The 7,261-nt window shown below is 36.4% G+C and overlaps 1 pseudogene; it reads left to right on the forward strand.

Moving 5' to 3' along the window:
* The first annotated feature begins 476 nt into the window (after nucleotides 1-476).
* Nucleotides 477-2,017, forward strand: LOC149119230 (heterogeneous nuclear ribonucleoprotein Q pseudogene; annotated as a pseudogene).
* Nucleotides 2,018-7,261: the final 5,244 nt, after the last annotated feature.

Genomic DNA, 7,261 nt, shown 5'->3' on the forward strand with positions numbered 1-7,261 from the left:
AGAGCAAGAGAGGGAGGGAGTGAGCAATGAGCGAGCATGCCAGGAGTCAGCGAGAAGGGGCAAAGCTGCCACTCCTGCCTGAGGCACCATAGATGGGAGTGGGGGCGGCAGGGAAGGAACACAGAGGGAAGAAGAAAGGCCAAGAGGAGAAGGCGGCCGGAGGCAGTGGCGGCGGCTGCTGCTGCTGCTGCTGGTGGTGATAGGGGAGAAGGAGGAGCAGGTGGAGGGCAGGGGCTGAGGGAGTAAATGAGAGAAGCAAAGGCGCGAGGGAGGGGAGGGAAGGGGGGGTCACGCGGGGGCGCACGTGCACACAGGGAGTACTCTCAGAGGCGAGTGTAACTGGATCGGATTTGCTGCCAGCGGTATGAGCTTTGGCCGCCATTTTACAACAGCTCCACTTGCAGGGATACAGGGAGCAGCGAGCACGCAACCCGATCCCCTGGGACAGGATTCCTTGGCCATAGCCCAAAGGGGAGGGCTAGTTGCACATAGTGATTTAGATGAAAGAGCTATTGAAGCTTTGAAAGAATTCAATGAAGACGGTGCATTGGCAATTTTTCAGCAGTTTAATGACAGTGATCTCTCTCATGTTCAGAACAAAAGTGCCTTTTTATGTGGAGTCATGAAGACTTACAGGCAGAGAGAAAAACAGGGGACCAAAGTAGCGGACTCTAGTAAAGGACCAGATGAGGCAAAAATTAAAGTACTCTTGGGAAGAACAGGCTACACACTTGATGTGACCACTGGACAGAGGAAGTATGGGGGACCACCTCCAGATTCTGTTTATTCAGGTCAGCAGCCTTCTGTTGGCATTGAGATATTTGTGGGGAAGATCCCAAGTGATCTATTTGAGGATGTGCTTGTTCCTTTATTTGAGAAAGCTGGACATATTTGGGATCTTCGTCTTATGATGGATCCACTCACTGGTCTCAATAGAGGTTATGCATTTGTCACTTTTTGTACAAAAAAAAAGCAGCTCAGGAGGCTTTTAAACTGTATAATAATCATGAAATTCGTTCTGGAAAACATATTGGTGTCTGCATCTCGGTTGCCAACAATAGGCTTTTTGTGGGCTCTATTCCTAAGAGTAAAACCAAGGAACAGATTCTTGAAGAATTTAGCAAAGTAACAGCGGGTCTTACAGACGTCATTTTATACCACCAACCAGATGACAAGAAAAAAAAAAAATAGGCTTTTGCTTTCTTGAATATGAAGATCACAAAACAGCTGCTCAGGCAAGGTGTAGGCTAATGAGTGGTAAAGTCAAGGTCTGGAAAAATGTTGGAACTGTTGAATGGGCTGATCCTATAGAAGATCCTGATCCTGAGGTTATGGCAAAGGTGAAGGTACTTTTTGTATGTAACCTTGCCAATACTGTAACAGAAGAGATTTTAGAAAAGGCATTTAGTCAGTTTGGAAAACTGGAATGAATGAGGAAACTGAAAGATTATGCATTCATTCATTTTGATGAACGAGATGGTGCTGTTAAGGCTATGGAAGAAATGAATGTCAAAGACTTGGAGGGAGAAAACATTGAAATTGTTTTTGCTAAGCCACCAGATCAGAAAAGGAAAGAAAGAAAAGCTCAGAGGCAAGCAGCAATCAGATGTATGATGATTACTGCTATTATGGTCCAACTCATATGCCCCCTCCAACAAGAGGTCGAGGGCGTGGAGGTAGAGGTGGTTATGAATATCCTCCAGATTATTATGGATATGAAGATTATTATGATTATTTTGGCTATGATTACCATAACTATCATGGTGGATATGAAGATCCATACTATGGATATGAAGATTTTCAAGTTGGAGCTAGAGGAAGGGGTGGTAGAGGAGTAAGGGGTGCTGCTCCATCCAGAGGTCATGGGGCTGCTCCTCCCTGTGGTAGAGCCTGTTATTCACAGAGAGGAGGTCCTGGATCAGCAAGAGGCATTGGTGGTGTGAGAGGAGGTGTCCAAAAACAAAGAGGTCATGGGCAGGGAAAAGGGGTCGAGGCCTGTCCTGACCTGTTACAATGAAGACAGACTTGCTATGTGGGATTACACCAGAAGCTTGCAGTGGAGTAATGGTAAGGAAATCAAGCAACCTTAAATATCTTGGCTGTATAGGAGCATATTCTATTGCAGAAGACCTTCCTATGAAGATCATGGAATCAAATCCGGGACATTGAACTAATACTTGGACTTTGATATGAATTTCTTTAACAATTTTCTATGCAGTGCAAGTTATTAAACTAAAGCTACTCTATTTTCCAAATGTGTTCCAACAGAAATCCTTCATAACTTCTAGCATGATCGCTTAATAAAGAATAAAGTTCTTCTCTTTAAAAAATCTGCTCTAAGTAGATTCTTCCCCTGTTTTTTTAAATTAAGGATCCCAGCAGTGGTATTCTGAAATATTATCTTGAATTTGTGCATTTAAATTTTATTGCTGTGGTATAGATGAATTCCACTATTGGTATCCTTAAATTTTATTTCTACTCACCAAGGTTAATCATGATTGTCTGTATCTTTTTATAGTAATAATCACTTTTGAATTGTGTTCAGATATGCAGTTTCAGGTGTAATCATCAGGGCTGGTTAGTCAGGCATTCCAGATAGTGGTTCTTTTCAGAATCTTTTTTAAAGGGTTGGTTAACTATCACAGTAGCAGAAGATTTAACTATACCCTGGCTGTACTGTACATAGAAAAATCTTTGTAGATAAAAGCAAGGCTTGTTAAATATGATATGAGGGTAAGATTTGAATATACCAAATGTAGTATTCTTAGTTGCCTTTAGTTTCAGAGGCTTGTAAGACTTCCTCATGACCATGATAACAGGCCTTGCTTTTGTCATATTTTATGGCTGAAAAAGCAGCCTTGCTTCTTCATACATTGTAGTTATTTGGATGTATAATAGTTTAGCAATATGTTACTTTTTTAAGACATCAGATGTTCAAAAAAAGTCCATCCAAACTTGTACTAAATACTGCAGTGTCCCTTTATAAAAAGTCAGAATAAAACTGACAATTGTACAGCAAAGCCTGACATTTGGATATTTTGAAGTTTTTTCATAAATCATAGAAATTAGTATATGGCTGTAGTTTAGCTTTTTAGGTAAAAGGTATGTTTCATTAGTGCATTTCTTACTGCTGATCACTGTAAAAATGTGAATCAGCTTTCCATTTCCTATGCAGGTCATGGTAACTTATAGAGTAGAGTACAATCATTTGTGCTATGTTTTTTTAATTTTCTAAAGCACCTTGATGACAGTGAGTATTCAGTGGTGAAGCATCCTCTATTGAATCACCCTCAAAAATTTTTTTGCCAAGTCCTAAGTTGATAGATTAAAGTCAAAAGTAAAATTATAGTTTAATTAGGACTTTGTGTAAATAAATCCCTTCTCCCCTTCCCGAAAGGGATACTGCAGTTATATCACACAAACCCAATAGGCACCATGAGGAAGATCAGAGCTTATACTTAATTAAGGTTTTATACACACCAGTTCCCCAGTAAATGCAAATTTAACAAGAAAATTAGACATGTCATATGTTCAAAATGCTCATGGCAAACAATCATTTTGCATTCCTGCAAATAAAATTGTTTTATACTGTAAGCTCGAGGCGAGTGTAACTTATTTTTGTAATAAAGTTTTTATTTTTTATGTGTATTAATATAAATGTGTGTTAGTGTAGAAATCTTCTGGTTTAAAAATTTAGAATTGCACACATTTCAGTATGTTTATTTGTACTTACATAATTTTAGAATAGTGGTTGCCAATAGCCTGTATGTTTTACATTAATTGTTTTTTGTTATCTTAATAAACCATTTTGGTATGTTGTATGTCAGTTACTGGGATAGCTGGGACATAGAGTGTAATTTAAAAATTTGTCAATAAGTATTCATTGGAATATATGTAAATGTGCCTTGCCGGTTGTTGAAACTTACCTACAAAATGAGTATGGGGTGACAAAATTAGTTCTTGGTGCTTAATGAAACTTTCTGCCACTGATTTTATATATTATTACCCCGTGCTTTTTAAAAGTACATCTCTCTCAAATCTTAGTGTGAGATTGAGGGCTACACAAAACATTTACATTTCATTCTACCATAATGAATATGCTAGGTTGTGGAAAGTGGGTAAACTAAATGTAGCCTTCAGTAAAATTGAATCTCAGTGTAATCCTTGGTACTGGTATTTTCCAGTTCCAAGGAGTTAAATGATCCCATCCAAGAGGTCATTGCCATGCCTATGGGCACTTTACTGTCGTACCATTTTTAAGGGACACTGTCAAGGTGTTTAAGTTAATTCTGATTTATTTGTTGGGATTTTAGAACAGGATTGTTTGACAAACTAAAAACTGCATTTTCAAAGTTGAAAGATGAACACTTTTGTGAGTTCACAAATGTGTTCTTTAAGAAAACATTAAAATAAGAAGCTGTGGACTTCCAAGACTATTTGGCATTCTCAGTTTGGGGACTTGGGAAAGAAAACTGATGTAAAGAAATTGTGAAGAATTGATGGTTATATGTAAAGAAGGGTAATGTAAACATTGATGATGAAATATGTATACACTCAAGTGAAATTACTTGACAGTATTCATTTGAATAACTTTGAATTCAAGCCATTATAATTACTTTTAAAATTAAATATCATTTGCACTGTTCTGATAATGGGTGCAGTTTTTGAGCAATATAATCAGGGCTAAATATGCTTGTAGTGATTAGTGATGTGAACAATTAAGTTCTGACAAGAAATACTAACAGATATTTTCAACCTTAAATTTGTGTAGTAAAATGAGTATCAAACTGTTAACAGACATCAAGGAAAATAGGCAATGCATATAAACATACTTTTGAATGTTGTGTGGCCTATAAAGCAATAATGCGATTTTTATGGAATGTCATGGGATATAAGAAATGGAAATGCAAAAATAATCCTTTAGTAAAAATGTCAACATGTTAAAGGGGGGATGTTAATTAATGTAGGTTATTGCTATTTGTGATTTGTTTATGGGTTCTTGGCTTTGACAGCTTCAAAGAATGGACACATGGCAAGTTAAAGAAATTTTGTACATATTGTCAAGGAAAGGGTCCTAAATCCAAGAGTCAGGTCCCTTTCTTGGGATCTAAAATGTTTCCTTAAAACATTCTGATTGTTAAAAAGAAAACTTGAGTTACCTAACCCAAACATACACAAGATTTTGTTTCTGCAGACTACTTTCAATCAAAAGTGTTCATAAATTTAGTTTTATCAGTTTTCAGAAAGTTACTTTGTGAGAAATCTGTGTTGTCTCTATTCCCCCAAGCATGCTTTTTGTGAAAGATTTTCAGCCTTTGCAACTTAATCAGATGTTTAAAAAGAAGGGAGAATTCACAAACAAGAGCTGTTGCACTCTCATGGTAACATGTGTAACATGACAAACTTTTCTACTGATAACAAATCTTAACAAAAAACATAAAACATCTTCCTCATAAAATAGGAACAACATAGAAATGGATTAATGGGGTAATCTGGGGCATTCCGTTGTATAAGATATTTGAAAAGAATTAGGTTGAACTTCATGCTAGATGAGCAAAATTGACAAATTCATTACAAGTTTTTTCACGTAGCCAAAAGTTAATCAAAAATGTGGCAAAAGATCACCATGACATGTAGCCTTTATTTTAAGGGGAGAAACAGAAAAGTAGAACGGCTTCATGCATTTAGGAGAGGGAGCGAATCCTACAATAAATGATTGTTCCAGTCTCTAGAACTTTGAACAGTACCCACCATGACAGTTTTTTGTGCATACCATAAAATTTTTCCCTGGCCATAGGAACTCAGTGGTGGGTATGAAGTTAATGAATAAGTAGCAATACATAAAAGAAACAGACTGGGGTGGTGTTTAAGGTGTAGTTATTACTTACTAACCATGCCACTCAATAGGGCATGCCACTAAATATGCTAGTTATAACCAATTCTTGCATTTTTTACCTGGGCAAATTAGTAGACTGACTTTAGAGTCTGTCACTTTAAAAAAAAAAATACTTGAGACTTAAATTCTGTTAGTACCACAGTCTGCCTTCAGTAATATTAAAATATCTTTGAGGACCAGAAGCATTCAGTTGGAAAAACAATCTTTTTGCAAATGCAAATCAGTATTACTAACACTCTGGGTCAAAGATTAGGTTTTTAATGATATTAACAGTAGTCTGGTAAACATTTAGAGTCTGACATTGAGAAACAAAAGCTTGTTACCTGACTAGTATTTTTGTTTAAAAATATTAGTTCCGTTAGCTTATTTAAATTGTCTGACATTTATCCATAGAATTTATATTTATTTCATTCCTTTCATCTCACTGAAAACTGTCTGCAGTTGATTTGGATTAGATGTGTGAAGTACTGTCTTTTGCCAAAAACCTCAAATTAACTGTTCTTTTAAATGTAGTGGATTTGTGTTTGTTTGGAGATCAGTTCAAAACTATCTGTACTATCTGTACTGCCTCTGATGTTAAGATTTTATGTATAGCATAAGGAAGCTAGCTCTGACTATTTTCCTAAGAATAAATACCTATTTTTGTAGCATGTCTTAGGATCTCCAGGAGTCCAAGAATTATTGTGAGTGTCCTCCATTTCATTTTTCACATAATAGCTTTTAAATAGACATTTGGGAGTCATTAGAGACCTATCTTGCTTTTGGATTATCTTATACATTCAAAGAATCTAGTCATTGGTAAAAAAAAAAAAAAAATCCCCAAGATATCCTCAATTGCAAGCACATGAGTGGGAGGTGTATAGAATAAATATTGGTCTGGTCTTCACTTAATTTTAATTGTTTATGGAAATATCCTGTGATCATGTACATGTCTTTGTATTTGAAGTTAATGGTAATTTAATTCTGGTTTTCTGGGAACATGGCCCACTGTGCAGTGTTCTTTTCTACCACTGGCAAATGAAATTTCTCTGAAGATTTGGAAAGAAACAAAAAAAAGAGTGTCCATTGTTAAATAAACAACAGCAGTCACCGTGCACTTACTCCCCATGTAGGATATCTGTCCTTCATGTGTTGTAGAAAAAAATACACTAGAGAAAGAGAATTATAGATAAATATTCCAGATGGACATAGATACAAAAATCCCCATCCAAATATTAGCCAATCTAATCCAAAACACATCAGAAAGATCACTCACCTAGACAAATTGGGATTTACCCCTGGTATGCAAGGATGAATCAACATTCTCAAGTAAAGAAATGTGATATATCACATTAACAAACTGATGAACAAAATAAACAAAGATGA

The sequence above is a fragment of the Oryctolagus cuniculus genome, chromosome Y (assembly GCF_051225735.1).
Source record: "Oryctolagus cuniculus isolate XC-2025 breed Fujian yellow rabbit chromosome Y, ASM5122573v1, whole genome shotgun sequence".
Taxonomy (NCBI): domain Eukaryota; kingdom Metazoa; phylum Chordata; class Mammalia; order Lagomorpha; family Leporidae; genus Oryctolagus; species Oryctolagus cuniculus.